Below are 19,673 nucleotides of genomic sequence, written 5' to 3' on the forward strand. Positions count from 1 at the left end.
TGTTCCATTACGACCCGGAAATAAAACTTCAACGTTCATATTCGCACACGCAGGGGTCCCCGCGTCCGAAAAAAGCTCGGATGACAATATCAAAAATCAAAACCATGCTGTTTTTTGGACCGACGAGGTATTGTTCACAAGGTGTTTGCACCTGCTGGAAGGACCGTAAAAGCTGCATTTTACGCACAAGTACTGACACGCCTGCGAAATCGCGTAAAGCGCGTGGTGCGACCAGCCATTGAATGAATGCCACGGTGCAATAATTTTGCAGCAGCTGCTGACGAAATTCGGCGTGACACCTCACCTCCCCTGCAGCCCCGACCTGGCTCCACCTGACTTTTTCTTGTTTCCGCGAATAAAAAGGGAGCTCAAAGGATATCGGTTCGACTCTATCGAGGCGGTCCAAGCGGCGACGACATAGGCTCTCAAAGGTATTCCGGAAACCGACTTCCGGCGGGCTTCTGACAAGTGGCAGGCGTGCCGAATTAAGTGCATCGATGCATGAGGAATTTATTTTGAAGATTATGAAGTAATTGTAATGATAACTGCAATAAATTTTGTATTTTTGGAACCAGTCCCGATACTTATTGTACGGACCTTGCATTATATTGCAAACAAATATGAATAAATAAGAATTAAATTATAAATTATAAACAAAAATTAAATATTAAGAATAATTCCGTATTAGTAATACAATGACGTTGCAATGACGAGAAGTTGGGTTATGCCAGGGTCACTTGCAAAAAGGAAATTAAATAAGACTAGTCCTGCACAATAACTCTGCGAATATATCCACACCCGGTTACAAGTGACTCCTGAAAACAGTTTGAGGCTAAATTGACGCAGAAACATTTTTGATCTCCATTTCCCGGAACATAAATTCTTTAGCATGTTTTTCTGGCAAGGGATGACGTAAAAACAATTTTCTCTTCAATCGATTGCAGATGTGTTAGTCATATATTTTAAGAAGAGTAAAGCGGTTCAAAAATATTTGCCCGTTGATTTCACTTTCATGAGGCATAAAGAAAACGGTTCGAAAAAAATCATCCACACGGATAATATAAAGTCTGAGCTATTTCGACGCCCATGACACGGTCTGCATTCCTTTTGTTTTAATGCCGAATCGGAGGCCCGCCTTCTGCGAAACACGACCACAGTTGCTGGCGTATTATATCCAGAGCGTCGCTTCGATCGCTCCACCCAGGACTCTGGCCCACACTCAAAACACACAAAGAGAACTCCGGGTTCGCACACAAGTACGCACACTCGAACACCATGGCACACATGGTCGCAATGCTAATCGAACCTTTACCTTACAAACCCACCAATCTCTCAAAATCCCGCGTAGCGTGAGATTACAAGTATATTTTCTGCGTGCATGAATCCATGAAAAAATCGAGCAGGAACGAGATATAAAAATTGATATATAAACTGTAGGCTACAATCAATGCCTCGGCGGGGATAAACGCATTGATGTTCTAGTACTGTCAAAGCTGAGGGAGTACGTGACGAGTTCATAAATGGCAAAGTAATACGCGAATCAGATCATATTCTAAATCAAAAAAAATAAAAATAAAGTTAGGTCCGCGCACTCACACGCTTAAATATTGAATAAAAAGCCCAAGGCTCCTACAAAACCTCCCATTAGCCAGGCACTAGAGGGCCATTGGAAACTGCGCCGGGGCTTCTCCGTTCAAAATCTTGTTATCTCGAGAAGCGATACTCCCCGCGCAAATTGACCAGTAGCGGAAAGTTATAGCAGGGGCTACCGGGAATTTAATCCCAACGATTTTGAGGAGATTTGGATTCCATTGTGCTCCAAGCGGGCTATAAACGTGGAAAGTGACGTGGGTTGCTATGCAGGAATGGACGAATCGGAGCAACCATAACGGTGCCGAATTCCATTCGTGATGCAACCAAGCGTGCAATTTCTGATTTCAACTCCTGATATTCCCCAATTTAAGATCATGAGTTGTCTAGGGGGTGAATGGTTTCATTGAGTTTCAATTGAAAATGTACATTAAGGGAGTACAATTAACAGAATACTTCGAGCGGTAGGTGAACATTTGTAGAATGATGTTCATTCCCATTTTTTAAACGATCAGCCGGGTTGAGAAAAAATATTGGAACAGTGATGATGCATAAATAAAAATGAACGACCAGTTGCTTCAGTGGTGTTAAAATCCTGTTAAGGGAGGTAATCAGCAGTACTTTGTACAGTTTTTGATTTCACCAGACTGTGTTTATCATAGCTGGTATAAGGTGAGACCTATACAGATACCAGAGCACCCAAGGCTACATATATAACATTTTATCAGTGACCATTGCAACTTGCTCCCCTGGATAGGATCAATTTTACGGGACCGTTTCGTTGAAATTACATATGGCATTAAGAGAGGAATATAAGGATATCCATGAAGTTTATAAATTAAATTTGATCTATGAAAGAGGGGAAATGAATTTCGGTCACTGAAGCGAAATATGTTAAAATAATCAGTAAAAAAGGATTTTATGAATAAAATATCATGCCATACTACAAATTTCTTCCTGAAGGAAGTGCCTTCTTAGTTTTGACTCACAAACTCTTGGAAAAAAAGTTGCCACTTACAAAAATAAGTGATAAAAATACTGAAAAAATACTTCAAAAGCATTAGTCAATAATCATTTAAATCTCTCTGAAGCATTATCCTTATAAAAATTAGCTCTATTAAGATTTATGCAATCAGTGCTTAAGTTCATACTAATGTTAATAATTAGAGTTCATATTAATGTTCATAATTAGAGTTCATATTACTGACTGAATCATAATTACGTTACTAACACTCTTTGGATGAAATGAATTTACCAACATTTTCCCTCTAGAATAGCCTTCAGCACTATATTTCCATAAAATATACTATGCATCCACTTGCTTAACACGTGGATTTTCGATACCATGTTTCCAGATCTTTATGCTAAGCTTTGTACATAAGTAAACTACGCTCTCTTAGAGAGTTATCACTAAATCTTCCTTCACATTTTTGCTTAAAATTCCTACCATTAGTGATTAAAATTAATTATTTTAAAGATTTATTTCATCCTGTCACAAAGCAATAAATTATTTCTTTTGATTCAAATTTGTTTACGGCACATAAGCGTAAGAAAAATGTTTTTAACAGTGAACATCTTCAAACCTTCGTAATAATTAACCCGGTACAACGTTTATGTATACAAAATATAGGTAGAAAAATATAGATAGAAACGTACACCAATTTTGCATTTGTACTTAGCTTTTTATCGCGCATCGAGTACATATGTATTACCCCAATTAATATGTGAAAAAAATGAAACGGAAATATTTAAAATGGCACATTGAGACTCCTTTTTTCCAGATATCTCGCGAATTTAGGTAGATGTCTAAGTGAAACAATGTAGTTGATACTTGCATTAAAATCTGGCACAAATAATTATGAGCCTTGTAAGAGCCACGCGCTTTGTCATTTTCCTTCAGCCAAGCTGAAGTCAGCCATCGTTTGTCCCTAATAAACATATGCCGTCATCTTATTGTCACCATTCTCATGGTCCCAAACGACTTCACAGCGAACTTCAATTACTATGGAGCGAAAATATGTTCATCTGGAATTCTGAGGGCCATTTCTGTTGTAAGATCTCGCCAGTGACAGAGAGCCTCAGTGTGCTCACCTCGAGTAACGGCGTGGCTTCATCTACCCATTACCCCCATACACAGCTTTCTGCTCGCGGCTTCCTTCCTCGGATGGCAAAATTTACATCACAAACCCGTTCCACAAATGAGGACATTTATCAGTCGAACAGTTAGCATAGCCAAATGCAACGCCTAAATAAGCCCCTCCCTCTGCTTTGGATTTTCGGCAACTGTTTGCTGGGACCATTTTGCGCCGAATGTGACCTCGGCCTTAGTTCAAATACACTCGTTTGAGTCCGGGGGAAAGCATTATCTCGTTTGATTTCGCTGAAAGTCTTCCGCTCAGGGGTTGAAGAGAGGATGGGTAGATCCGGGACCGGGTGGGGACAGGAGAGAGTTATGAGAGAGCAGTTGAATATGTGCGAAAGGGGAAGGGGAGTGGGTTTCAGGAACTTCGACAGGCGAGATAGGAGAGAGGGAGGAGGAGAGGGTTAGAGGGGGCGGCATTCCAGTCTCACACAAAGGCAGCGTTGGATTTCGGATTGTCTGCGAATTATCGCCGCTGTTGCCAACCCGGCGAACCATGACGCCCGGAAAATGGAGAACGATTTCGTTTGAAACGGGACGAGTAGGTGGGCTTGCATTGGGGGATGGGAAGCCCGGGAGATAGAAGGGGAGAATAACTGCATGTGATTTTGCATGACTTTGAGCGGGTGATCGTGTGCTTGTGTTTTGAAATGACGCAGGGGTTGGAGGAAGCTCGTGAATATCAGTAGGGGAAATGTCGCAGTTATTGGGACCAGGGTTGAATGGGGAAGGAGTGTGGAGGAACTGAGAGAAAGCAGGGTGGGGATGTGGGGAAATTCCTTTTTTTTTTAAAAAAGTCTCGGGATAAATGAGAAATAATGTGCCAGGGGTACTGTCGGTGTTGTTTTATTGGAAATCCGAGGAATATATTTACTCGGAGGATTTACGCCAAATGGATTTTTTTAAAGGAAAAGCCTGGTGAGAATAGGAGATGAAGGGAAAGAGCAAACATTTTGATGGCGACTGGCTTTCAATGGATGAGCGCGAATGGGATCGGATTCTGGCACCGAAACAGCGGAATTCTAAAAGTTATCGATTGCCGAGAGAGCGCTCAGTAATTTTTTTCTGTAAAAAGCGAGTCACTCCCAGCATGGTGTGATTTCCATCGGAAGCGAAAAAATAAACTGTGCTTGGGAAAATTCGTGTATTCACTTTCCACTGTTCCCTACACAATTAACCTAGTCAATTGTAATTAAACGTCTACTTGAAGACTATTAAGAAATTAGTGAAAACTGTTTTCTAAAAATATTCGAAATATCCCCAATTTTACTTTTCCGCAATGACGCTGAAAGCTCCAATAGAATGCTTGGATTTATGGAAAATATTATTATAAAGATATCGATCAATTTACGAATTAAACCGTGTAACGAAAATGAATTCCAGACTAGGTGCAAAATTAAATTAATTATATTAAATTAATATAAAAATACTAACTACCGCTCAAAACTAATTGACACAAGAGTGAAATTCTAATGAACCCGTTAATAAATTACTCTGCATTTCTTTCGTACCTAGCTAGTCACACGAAAGGCACACGCGGTCTCGATCGTTCCATTTATAATCTTCTTGCTACAAGCCTTAGAGCGGTGGCCATACAGAGGGAATGAGGGACCAGAAACGTTTCAGCAATTCCTTCATAGGAGCAGCACTTCACAGGGGAGGGAGAAAGAAGTTAGGCGACCCTCGTGCAACTCGCAAATATCGGACATTTTCATCTGTCCAAAGTGACGCGGATTCCTTTGCCTCCTCGGCGAACCGCGACTGCAAGGGCGGCCTCTCCCTGAATTATTCCGTCCGCATGAATGCAGCGATGCAGCCGAGGACGTCATCCCGCCCGACAAACAACCCCCACACAAATCCTCCGTCTGTTTCTCGTCGACCCGTGAACACGACCACTACCGTCCCCGCCACCCATACTCGACCTCCACACATCACGATCCCAACACCGCCGGTGGTGCCCCTACTTTTGTGATCTCCCACCCTCCACGTCTTTCCGGGGCGTCGACTGCTTGCTTCCCCACCCCTGCAGGTCGCCGGCCCGGCGCGAAAGCCAAACGGAGTGGCTGAGTGAGCGAAGAGGGGCTGCGGTACGTGCGAAGGGTTTCGCCGGCGCTTGTGACGCGAGCGACGCTGACGAGTGAATTATTTCCCCGCCAAAACGGAGGGAGGGGGGTGGCGGAAGAGGCGATTGCACAGGTGCTTCCACTGGACCCCTCCCTCTTCCCGCGAAACCCCACCCCACTCACGCCCCGACACCCTAAACCGTGAAGTATTTGCTTGTCTAGCCTGTCCCCGAAAAGTGGGACGATTTTTCCACGCGGACAGATCCTTTTCTGGGACACTTTCGGCTCGGGACGGACGGCTACTCACGTGAGGTCAACCTTCCTCCGAGTCCCCACGTGGAAGATTTTATGCGAATGCCTCACAACCTCACCCCCTCTCACATAATGATTTTCTTGTTTGAGCTGAGTCAAAGCAAATTTAGTGCAGATGAAAGGAGGTCAGGGTGTGAAAAGCATCCCTCTCAGGATCCGTTTGGCTTTAAGTGCGATGATAGCCACGAAATCTTAGACTTCCAATCAACAGAGCTCCTACATTTAAGTTAATTGGGCAACAACAGAAAACTTGGAGTTGATTATTCCCCTTCACTTATAATTTTAAGCATACGATCTCAGTTCTACCAAACATGTAAATCATCTATTATGGACGTAAAATTTTACTGGTGCAAATTGAGATTTATTTAAAAATTATAGGTTAAGAATCTAATATAAAGCAAATCATTCTTTGGAAATGATGTAATTTATGTTGAAAATGTATGTGGTAGATAAATAAAATATGCCTATGGAATTCACTAATTTCGAAAACCTTAATTTGGGAAACTATGACGACAATATTTGGGCAATAATAAAGAATGCAAGCGTTTCTATCCGGCATTTTTATCTACTTCTGTGAGTGTAATTAGAAATAAAATATATTATTTAGATTTAATATTTAATGAAAACCGCAAGATGAGTTTAGTGAAGGTATAAAGCGATATGAAAATAAAAAGAGGAAAATATTCTTTCAATATCTCGCCTGACCTTCATAAGGAATAACTAAGACAAATCAAATCGACAATGCAGATTCAATCTCTCAAAATATTATTGTATAGGTGACTAATTGGTAGACTTAATGCTGGATTCAGATCCTTTACAGTCATCTCAATGAGAAAAAGACTTCTAAGTCTTTCACCATGTTTCATCTAGCCTCCATGTTATCTGGATGGGCCATACGCAATATGGCCGACCATAAGCAATGGTCATTAGTAACTCCAGTGCAGTTCCAGAGGCCATGGCAAAGCGTAGACCCTTAGAAAGCTTTGAGACTGTACTATTTGTTCATTAAATACCAGACAGCGTAAGAAATAATGCTGCAGGTGTTCATGAAATTGCCAGGAAGCTAAAGATTTAAAGAGATAGATAGATAGTCGTCTTTATTTTGGAGCGAGATTGAGACAATGGAGTCTCTTCTATCATCTAACACCTGAAAGTTGTTTATAGTTTCAGTAATGCAAAAGTTTTTTATCCGAAGGAAATTTGAAAAGTAAATCAGAATAAGAACTTTATTTATTTTTCAAAAGCCAGTGACTCCTCAATGTTTCACATCGTTTCCCCTTTACTTTTTACATTACTATATTTACTAAAACGCTAAAATATATCAGTCATAGTGTATGAATGTATGACAGGGCATATACTGACGTATCTCCCACTTGGATTCACGTCAAATGAAACAAGGAGACACTTAAAATTCACTATTTTTTTAGAACAAAACGAAAGAAAGCCGGAATTTTCAGTCTATGAGAAAGCGTCAAGAAAGATAGGAAGTATTTCTTCAAAACTTTGCTCGTATTTCCGAGACACACATCAGAATCAAAATTTCGTTCATAAAAGAAGAACTTGAGGAAGACAGTCTCAGATGGGGATGAAATGGATGGAGAAAGACGTGAAGAGAAAAGTGGAAGGCGAAGTCGTTGGAAGAAAATAAAACTTGGCCGCCCAACAACCCCATTTCACCCTTCAGTCCTCCTTTCGCCCATTAGCCCTCCTGCCGCTCGTCCACGGACCCCTTAACCTTTTGTCACCCCTGTTCCCGCCTTTTTAGGAGAAGAAAAGGAGAGCCGAAGCGGGCGAAAGAGACAATAAAAAGCAGAACAGGAAGAGAAGCGTCGATGCCATGACCATGAGAGCAACAGTTTAACCGTTTTAATGTTTGTTATTCACGAGAGGTACTGCCGTGAATACTCAAAGAGTACAGAAAACAAAGGGATGAGAATTTAGTGAATGTTGAAACAAGGAAAAAGGAACAAAACGTCTTGTAAGGAAACATCATGACCGAGGGTTATGAAGATTTGCCTGAGCAAACTTACTTGGCTTTCGGCCACTCTTATAAGGTCAAATGACCGATATTTGTCCATCAGAGATCCTATCGAGGCGAATAGTAGAGACTAGATGCATAATATATATATAGTTTTTTTCTCGGACATTAGGCATACGTAACATTAGATGAAAATTAGAACGAAACTGTGGATTGTAGCTTAATTAATAGTTGAACTTGATTTCGCAACTAAGAGTAGGTAGCGCAAGTCCATCCGTATCTCTTTGGTTTTCAGATGGATATGATTTCGCATGGAAAAGTGTGGATTAGGGAGGAGAGAAAGTGAGGCGACATGGGAATGCGCTCGAAGTGCGGAATGAAACCAGACAGGGAGGCCCGCTTGTTCTTCCATTCACATGAGAGGGAAGATCGCTCGGGGGCGCGACTTCGAGGCTTCCGCACTCGGGGATCGATCAGGGGTCGGGAGGAAGAATGGAGTCGCGTGTTGGAGGAGGTTGAACGGGGAGGAAAAGAGGGGGGCGGAGAGAGAGGCCGACGAGGGAGTGGAAAACACAATGGAATCAGGGCGGGTTCCATCCATCCATGCATCCACCCACACCCATCCAAACAACTCCCCCTCCTCCGTCACCATCGCCCCCTCCCATATCTGAAAACAAACCGACTGCACCCCAAAAAAAATAAGAGAAAGAGAGAGAAAACTCCACCGTCAAAACCTTTCCCCCTCTCTCCCGTTCATCCCGCCGCCGTCAACCGCTAACTGAGCGCGGATTTTTGTTTAGCCAACTGCCGAAAAGCTTTTTCTTTGTTGAGTTCCGCGTTTTTTTCATTATTCTCCCATTCCATTCTATCTCTCCCCCGTCCCACCCTTCCATCCTTTTGTTTCTTTGCGAGAGTCGTCGAGGGGAAGGTGCGGGCGGTAAGAGGACAGCAACGCGGTCGCTGCCAGCAGTAACTGTCGGGAGGAGGAAGAAGAAAAGGGTGGATGCGGACAAGAGAGAAGGGAGGACCGAGGATGGTTGGAGACGAAAGAAAAATAAAAGGCGGGGGTTGAAGGGGTGGGAGGGATATTGCGGCTGGGAAGGAGAGCGAGGCGGATTGCACGGAAGTAAAAGCAACCGGGATAGATTCCTCTTTTTACTCCTGTGGGTTTTTTTGTGGAACCATACGAACGGATTGGTCCACGTGGCTTCTACTGAAAAGACAAAGCAATGCCGATTCGTGGATGTAACCCTTTAAACGCAAAAAAATTGACAAACGCTTCTCCTCCCGGCATTTTTCCTGCAGTGAAAATTTCATTTTGGAGTTTACTGTACCACAACACTCTCCTTCCCTTCCAATTGATGAAAGAAATACCCAGGTTTATAGCGATTATGCAAGTTTCGGAAATATAACTACTATGATGAGAACACTAAGAATTTTTATATTCAAACTTAAGATCAAAATAAGTTAAATAATTTTAATTGATGGTTCACTCAGAGAACTAATATAAATTTCCTACAGAATAATAAAATACCAAGATAATTATAACATGTTGAACGCATCAACATTTGTACGTGACTATTCCTAATACATCAAATCTCAAGGGTAGTGCGAATCAATGAATGAACCTCAGCTGGGCAAAGTGCAGTCTTAGCTGAATTGCGTCATTTCTGACTACCAAATTCAGGAAATATGTAAATTACAATTTATCAGAGATAAATAAAATGATAGCTCCAGCTGTTATTTCTCCATTCATGCATTTATTTCACTAGCACAACACGTTTCATTTCCAATCCTTGTAAAATCTTTTTTATGACTATGGGCAGGAAAAACAATGGTTTTACACAATCGAAGATTACTTTTTGCAAATAAAGAATCGTCGTAGCAGTATCATCTTTATTAATAATTTTACAAAACTGTATACAGTGCAAAGCTGCTTCACCAGGCTTAAAGAAGTACATGATATTACTGTTAGATGGCGACAAAGAAATCTATCTGTTGCAGTTGGCATACTCTGGTATCGCGAATTAACGCAAATATTTGGGGTGTTTTTATATCAGGATTGGGTGTCATAGTATTGAATCCGAGATAATAACTTCAATAGCTAGATAAGTGAGAGACAATTTTCGTTTTTCTGTCTTGCTGGTGCGATTGATAGTCGTGCGACCACAAACATCATTTACTTTCGAAAGGATACTTAGCGTTAAGAATGGCTGAACAAACAAATCTTGCATGTGCTAACGGATGAAAAAATATCTGCTTAAATGACGTAATTGGCGATGGTAATCTCTAGCACAGTCGCTATCCCTATAAAGTTACTGCTTAACGATACTTAAAAGCTACACGTATAATCCACGTCCCTTGCTTAGCTCATACATGGACAATTATTCTGAAATTAACTAAAGTGCCTAAACCGCGAGGTAAAATAAACTACCTGAGATACTGGATGATTCGCTAAAGAATTAGATCACTAAAATATTTAATGTAACGAGTGTCCTGGAAGACTGGAAAATTATAAGCACAGAGAACGAAATTCAAGTTAGGAAAAAAGAATTCCTCGAAGTAGATGCGGATCTATGAGTTGACAAGTGAGTCACTGATTTAAAAAGAGAATAAAATAATATTATGCTTGCTCTTCGCTAAATTCCTAAGCGTCTTCCTTAAAAATGTCCTGAGAGGATTGTTTCCCACCCCCAACTCCGGAATTCCCACATGGATTCTCAGGAAGTCTCCAGACGTCTCGCATCCTCCACTTCATCCTCTCAGCCTTCCTTTTCCGCGAAAACTCCGTGCACTCAGTGCTCTGCCAAACGGTGGAACTCTCACAGAGGATGTAGGTGAGGGAGTTATGGAAGAATGCAGAATAATGAGATTCTATGAGTGTTGAGAAAGAGGTGTGTGGAAAGAGAATGGGAGAAATGAAAATGGGAACATTAATTTGAATAAAGGAAGTGAGGAATCAGGAAAGAACAATTATAGGTTTTGCAGAGAATCTTCGAATAATATTAGGGTAGAAAGGATAAATTGAATCATGAGTGCAGAGAGAAATATAGTACATTTACAGAAATTGCTGCAAGGAATTGGTAAGGTGCATGTGCTGCGAGAAAAATGAATGTAGTCATAGCTAATGATAAGGGAATCAAAATTAATCGTGAAACGTAAAATTAAGAGAAAAAATGCAGGGATATGAGCAGAAATAGAGCACAAAAGTTCATAGTGAGGCTAGATGAGATATAATATCAAAAGCAACATAAGCGAAATAAAAATCATGTCTTAAAAGCCTTATGTACCAACAACGTTCGTGAAAATCTAATTCTTCTCTGGTAATTTTTCCATATTTTTACAGTTTACGGCAAATTATTTGGTTCTTGTTAGAGTATTTCAGAAGCAGATATCCATCCACAACGTGTATTATAATTGACTGGACTGCTATAACAATAGCACATGTCTTGTAGAGCTATAAACAGTCCAAATTAATTAATTCCTCAATAGTAAATTTTGAGCTTTACTTAGCATTACCACATAATTCATCCGTCTTAAATTATATTGATACCAAAGCGCTAATTATTTATTAATAATCATACGTAAATGAGCGTTAATGTAAGTATGGTATTTTTAACTTTTATCACTTCTGAGCTTTTGATACACCCAAATACTTCCTTATAACCAATTTAAAATTTCGTTGACCAATTCTCCATTGGGACTCAATACATACCTACATATATTGCTCTGCTGTTATGCGGTATCAGTGATCCCAACTGAAAATTTTCCCAATAATGCTAGCCTTGATGACAATCAAGATAAAACAACATTGAAGCCCGTCTTACAAGACATAAACAAATAGGAATACATTATGTCACTAGAAAAGCTGACATTTGGTTTTAAAAATATAAAGGCAAACAATTATAGGAATAACTCACATACCACCACTTAATGCAAACTGCCAAGAAATTCCATATCCCACCATTCTTACCTGAAAGAAAATAATAATCATTGATTGACTGCATTAAAGATCCACAAGAGCAAATAATACATAGAATGCTAACTTTATTCAAATTTGGTAATAATAAGAGCAATCCATAGGGTATAAGAAGTAACAGACATAAAAGTAACATCCATTCAATCTTAAAATATTAAAAATTTCATTGTCATGAGAAAGATGATAGGTTTTAATCACAGACTTTTTATAATCAAATTCATTAAGCATAACCAGTTATTGAGATATCAACTTAGATTCGTTCTGAGACTATATTGAGATAGTTTTACATAATTCGAAAATCAACAATAAAGGGCATGTAAAAATAACAATGATTTATCAAAAGCTACATCATTAAAAACTCGAGAATATATTTCAAAGTATGGGTTTAAATAAACTTTTAGGCACTATCACCGTCCAAATATTAGTCGTGGCTTTGTAATCCAAATGGTTCAAAAAACAATTCTTCTGATGGTTTATTGAGTGAGTGTAAAATGAACAGCATGAATATTTTTTTAAATCTTTTTTTTAATTTTTAAATCAAAAGTCTGAAGGAAACATTCTCATCATATCCTTACAACATATTTTTCTTTCTTTTCACACCCTGGGAATAAAGTAAATCAGGTTCCTCTTTGAGATATGCGGAAAAAAGAGTCCCCACATTTTGAAAAACCAAGTAGGGGGAAACCAAGTAGGATATGAAGGAGCACCGAATCAGAGAGGGGTTGACCAAGGGTACCATAGATGAGATGGAGTAGAATGGATGAAATGATGAGGCGGGTATAAGGGAGCAAGAGGGTGTATCCATCCCTCCGCCACCTCATACCCTCTTATGCAATCATAAGGACGAGACGATGGCTCAAACCACCCCGTGCTACCATTGTTGGGGGACCTTTAATGAAGGACAGAATATGCGGAGAGGCGAAGGATTCCGACTCAAGCCGGAAGGAAGGGGGAGAAACGGGAGAGGAGTGGGGAAAAAGGGGGTTAGGTGGCGCGAGTATGCCATGAATAAAAGTAAAAATATCAGAATACGAAAAAAAGGCTGTTGTTGAGGGGCCAGGGAGGTGAAAGCGGAAGGGTATGAGTTTTGAACTGTATCACCCCTGAAGAAGATCTCTGTTCCGTCTCTGATCGTTGTTCCCGCCCAATTCCCGTTCACGAACAATCCCAACCCACGCAGCCCGCACGCCTTGTCATCAAAAATCCTCCAGTCTTCCCTCCTTATCACGCTAATGAGAGATTATTAGGCGCTACACTTGAGAGTGGTCAGGAAGATTTTGAAAAATGAGGACGGAAGCAGCGCAGGATCTCAATGGGAGAGACGTGACGATAATGGGAAAAAGGATGGGCTCGCAAAATGATAATGGCGAAGATTAACAGGGGAGGAGGGTAGAGCTTATGAGGAGCTTAAACAGAAGTAAGGAAGAAACATATTCGTCTTTTTCGCCACAGGAAGTGAGAAGCATTGCTACTTGCGAAAGGAAAGAGAGAGGTCCCGAGCGTGGATTCATGGTGGATCAGATTGCCGCCGAAGCACCTCCAAAAAAACCTCACAACGGACAGCCGTTTTCCCATCATTTGTGAAAGCTCGCAAAAGATATTAAAATTGGGAATTCAGATACAGCATTGGTGATTAGGAATCTTATGTTATTACTTAATGCATCGATACATTTACTAAGAAAAAGGCTTTTCAAAAACCTCTCATTTTTAACTACGAGGGTCATCCGGAAAGTAGTACCCGTTCGTGAAATAAGGACACAAAAGTAAATATTAACAAACATAAAAAATTTTATTTGAAAGAGGATACTTTAAACTACTTCTCAACATAATCTCCAAGCAAATTAAGGCATTTGTCATAACGTGTGACAAGTTTCTGTATTCCTGCTGCATAGTCCTTCGCCGCCAGCTCATTGAGATACGCGAGGGACCCATCTTGCACAAATTTTTGCATAATGCAGATGGTGTTTAACAATTTCATGAACAATTGTTCGAGAAACATTGGGAAAATGCTCACAGATGTCATCAATTGTGACGCGCCGATCGTTCCTCACATGGGCGAACGTTTCTTGCATTGAGGAATTTAATCACTGCCCTCACTTCACAACTGGCGGCGTTCTCAATTTTTTTAAACATTGTAAACAATCACAGAAACAACACAGGCAATGCTAGCGTCACGCAACTTGGCTCAGAGAAGGCAGACAAGCCACTGAAGCTATCTGACCTCGTCCAGCGGCTACTCGCGTCGTCAGCACTTCATGCGGCACGAACGGGTACTACTTTCCGGATGACCCTCGTATATCTGGTGATAAATAATTTTAATTCCGTTCAGCCAGTGTTTTTTAAACTAACTTTATGACTATCATTTTTTTGTTACTATCAAGTATCACAGAGAAGAAAACAAATGAGGAAGTATCGGAAACGTGGTCATTGAAGTAGGAGGATAGACGTAGACTGGAGGCTTTTGAAATGTGGGTGTGGAGAAGGATGGAGAAGGTGAAATGGACAGAGAAGAAAACAAATGAAGTAGTACTTGGTATGGTGGGCGAAGGGAGGGGTTTGTTGGGAGCAATGCTATGGAGGCAGGAAAAGTAGATGAAGGGAGTGTTGACCGGTAGTGAGATGTTGAAGACTGTAATTGAGGGGAGAATGTTAGGCAAACGAGGAAAGGGAAGGAACAGGATAGGGATTGAAATGTAATGAAATAATTGACTTTGTAATTCCACACACACAAATCTTGTGATTCGTTATTCAAAAGTTGTGAAATGTTGAAACTAGTGCAAATGAATCCCTCAGCACAACGGTTTTTCTTTAAAGTGTGTGGAATTACAAAGTCAATTATTTCATTACATTTCAATATGTTATGCAAATTCCATAAAGTTACGCCTGCGTCAACAAATTTTATTAAAGGATAGGGATGTTGGACGGGATGAAAGGAGGAAAGAAAGTACTCAGAGATGAAGAGGGACCTGATGTAGAACAGGATGTTGTGTTTTGCTAGGAGTCACAAATTATTTCATTAGTCCATCCAAAAACCTACCTTAACTGGTAGATTACCTAATAATAATAATAATCAAGTATCGTCAGAAAGAGAAATTAAATTCAACAACGAAAACAGATGTCGTTTTTTCAAACAGTTAAAATTATACATGTAAAAGTCAATCAAAGTTGAAAATGCAGTAGGCAATGTGAGAGAATTATGACTTTGATGACTTAACACTCCCCAGAAAAACGAAGATAGCCTAGGATGCAATCGTGTACGCATATTTCCTTTCGCTCATTTCTAATGGGTCTCTATCATTCCTATATCATAAATCACCTCGCACGATTTTTTGGATTCCTGGAAACCTTCATGGAATGACATAATTTAGGTCTTTAACTCAACGAGGAATGGATATTTCCACATTTCTTATTCATACAAAATTAAAATGATTACTCATCAGAGATGATCAATCCTGTATACCCATGCATTATACAAGTAAGCTTGTAATTCTGTTCGGGATGAAACACTTGTTCTGCGACGGGGGAGTGTCGAGAGACGGGAAGGAGAAAAAGATTGATTGGTTATTCGCTGAAATGGAGATCTGAATTATAATTGGGAGTTAGAAAAGAGCGATGGAATGGCTTGGTTGAATGGAGATGACCCCTATTGGACCGCGACGCCGTGCAGCTGCAGGATGTTGAGGTCTACAAGGACATGAGAGCGATTGCGAGGAAACATGGCTTGATATGGCCTGGGCAGAAGATCAAGTGCGGCCGCGACTCTCCGGTCACTGCAAAACAAACTCCTGGTCAATTGCCAGCAATGCTGTCGCTCACTGAGATTGATTATATCTAAGGGATCAAAGGTTCCTTCCCTTTTATTGGATCAATTAATCTCGTTATCCTCGGAAAGGCAACGGCAGTATTTGAGTTTTTCCGATGACCATCTTCCTAGAATCAGTATCAAAACATCCACAGCGATTACTTTTCAGAAAGGGATGCTTGACCGATGTCATCACGATATCAGAATTGGTTTTGGGAGTAAACAAAAGAGTTAGAGATATGTCATCACCTTGGAAGTCTGTTTTTCGGTATACCTATTTGAAATGAGTTTAATGATTACGCAAGTAGCCAAAGAAGGCCACATAAAACGCTCCAATGGCATCTTTGATAGACCTATTCTTTGGTAAAATTGTCCCATGAACAAGGAAAAAAATTACGGTTATCTAATGTTAGAAATGTACCTGATATATATGATGATTGCCAAGTATTTTGATACTCTTGAATGCAGCAAGTTTTGCAGTTTCGTGGAGTGTGACTTCCTATAACTCTCTCTCGCTGGAGGAAGACATTTTTTACGTCCCAAAAAATATATTTAACGAATTACTTTTCAAAATAGATCATGACACAATGCATCGAAACCGATCACATATAAAACGTACTGTGTAACAGCGATGGGTCTTTCCCTTAGCACATCGAGCTTTATTATTTCCTGTAATTCATCTTTTCGGAGGAAACAACTTTTGATTAGCTAACTATAATCATAAAAAGTACCTCGATGTATACGTACGGTTTCATTACCCTGGATTCATTTATCTTTTTCAGCAAAACATGAGTGCCATGAAAATGCAAATCATGCGGAAATCCAACTGGTCAAAGGTAAAATTAATCATGTTTCCATTAATTAATTCGTTCTGCGATAAGGAATACTGGGGAAGGAAAAAGAAACCTAGATGGGGTACTGTATGCCACTATGAATACGAGATCCTCCTGCGGCGACAAAAAAATTTGAACCAGAAAATGAGTTCCTCCTCTTCATTGAGTCATGAATCGCAGTGGGAAAAGGGAGAAAACAAAATCGCACCGATATGCGAGAAAAGGATAAAGGAGCTCGACGCAAAGCGTGCTTGATATTCCCGGCGATGGATTCCTCGTTTTTTTGCCAGTCTTTCCCCATCCCGAGTGGTAGTGAACGGGAAATGAGTGATACAGAGGCAGCGAACGGGATAGACGCTCCCCGAGCAGTCACGTGACTTTGTGTGCCGGAACAGTACTCGGTGCCGGCTCGCTTTTTTTCTCTCAAGTTTTCCTGCTGCGGAAAAGTGTTCCACAAAACAAAGCAGAAGAAACTGAATTTATTTCCAAACCCACAGGGAAGCAAGAGATAATTGAAGTGGATTTTTTTCTAAAATCCTTTTGCCACGTACTTGGATGGAAAGGGAGGGGTTGACATTGTAGATTGTGCGAAATAATACGAGAAATAGCCAATTTAAGTTCGGTTTCCAACTCATAACGATTCATCAATCACTCAGACATAATTAACGAATAGGATAGACCTAGACCGACGAAGTACAAAATGGAACAGCTTTTTATCATACTACTGCTAAACAGGCCGGTATACCTTTCGTGCTTATGAAAGATTATTTGTACGGAAAAATATTACCGATAACTATTTGGCATCTGTAAGGCTTTAGAAATCATATCGATTTGCAAGCATCAAATGCGATAAATATAGTACCATTCCAAGGAATTACCACCTAGTGGTAATTCCTTGGAATGGAATTACGCATCAAACCACCGATTTCAATTCACCACCACGTTCGAAGGGACCTTGTTGCATAAAGCTTGTTTTTCAACTCCTCCGAGAGTGGATGAACGATCATCTAGGCACAAATGTGACTGCAACATGCCTGAGTAGTAATCACTGCACGCGAAAAAAAGAGGGGAGAAAGAATAAACGCAGTGCTCGGCTTGCTCGATCTATCCGCTGCATCAAAGCGACGCCGAAATGACATTTTTCAGCGAGGGAATGTGCTCCCTCTCACTCAGCTCCCGGTGCGATGCAATTGCTTTATTTCATTGTTTATTTTTTGCGCTCCTCCATCCTCCTTTGCCTACGCCAGGGTAGTCGCGTGCGGGGATCATAGGGAGATGAATCGGTGGATTATACTTGCTGCGAACTCTGTGCGGGGGACTTGAACCTACGCGAGAAAAAGGTGAGCGCGAGCAGACGAGATGAACAGGAGGATAACGTCGGAGAGGACAAAAAAACAAGCAAGAGAAATAGCACCCCAGGCACATGAACGGATAGACCCGTTGGCTGGGGATGTGAAAGGGGTTGTTGGTAGGATGGCGAAAGAGGGAGGGGATGAAGAATTTGGACGAGGAGAGATGTCGGGGAAGAGATGAGGTTATGGACCGCCAAATGGCGAAAGCCTGTGAATGAGTCACGGCGAGTGACGGTGATTTCGGAGGGAGAGTGAAAGGGATGCAGGAGTGAGAGGGCATGCGAATTGGAGCGTGGGGCGGGGTGTGTTGTGGTGGATTCATGGTTGAGACGGACCGCTCCGGCGCACCTCCACCGGGAGATTAATGCGTGCGGAGAAAGGAGTAGTAGCTGTGCGGTGCAAATAGTGAAGGGGTTTTGGGGGCGGAAGGAGACAGAACTGGGGAGGGGGAGTGAGGGTTTGAGAACGCGGAGGGCCCTAGGGGAAAGGGGTCTGAATGAGTGGCTTGAAGGCAGTGCCTGTTTGTTTTTCAAAGGCTTTACATCAACTTCCGTGGCAGTTCGGTGGAGGGGTGGGCGGAGGCGAAATTAGTAAATGATGAATGAACTCTCATAGCTCCTTTCGTCCGTGTCGCAGGATACCTACTCAGTAATCAAGGGAATCTTTCCCACCTAGCCTCTGGCGCACGCTGAACCACAAAAAATGCAGGGCATAGGGCTAATCTCACTAGATCATAATAAAGGGGTGGGGAGATCCGGTTTCACTGTTTAATTATCCAAGCATCAATCCGGATCAAATGACGTAATTGTCATTGTCGGCTGTCAAAATTAATCGCTGCGTTAAAGAGCAGTTCATCCTGGAAATGTAGAGAGCTGCTGATATTCTCAATCGTTATTTGGTTGCCATCAGTTTATGGGTGAATGATGTGAGTTAAGTCCACGTTGATTCCACTGGCTACTTAACTTAAATTGAAGGCTATTAGGAGGTAAACTTGGAGACTGTTAGATACTAAACACAAATTTGTGAAAATATTTGGACGCGTTAACAATTATTTAGAGAAGGATTTTTAGAACTCTTTACTCTTTTAGAAACCTACCCTCAATGGGATAGGATGATGCTATAATTAAGAATTCTATTACTTGTAAGTAGAAATTTCTTTAATTTTTGGACTCCATTCTCTTATATATGGACCTAGATTGAGAGAAATGACAATCAAGTCACAGTCCGAATTTAAAAACTAAAATATAATTGGAAAAATAGCTCATTCTTCAATACAGTGGGTAGCAATTACAACAGCCCAACGGTCGTCCTGTGAAGCTAAAATATTTCACTTAGTTGAATTTAAGACAAATTATTCCTTATGATTGCCCAGCATAGTTGCGATAACGGGCAAACAATATAGATAGGCCACGTTTTAAAATCTATTGATTATTTCTGGATGCTTATATTAAGTTTCAAGCGGTCGTGTAGAATAAATTCCTAGAGCGCTAAAAATATATTTCTCCGCAGGAATGAGAAAACTACTTTTGACAACTAGATATTTCTTCTTCTCCGGTCATAGAGACTTGAGAGAAACCACAGTTAACGTAAATCAATCACGTAAAGAGAGTAACCAATTCATCCT

This window comes from Hetaerina americana, unplaced genomic scaffold, assembly GCF_022747635.1.
Source record: "Hetaerina americana unplaced genomic scaffold, ioHetAmer1.1.p SCAF_8, whole genome shotgun sequence".
NCBI lineage: Eukaryota > Metazoa > Arthropoda > Insecta > Odonata > Calopterygidae > Hetaerina > Hetaerina americana.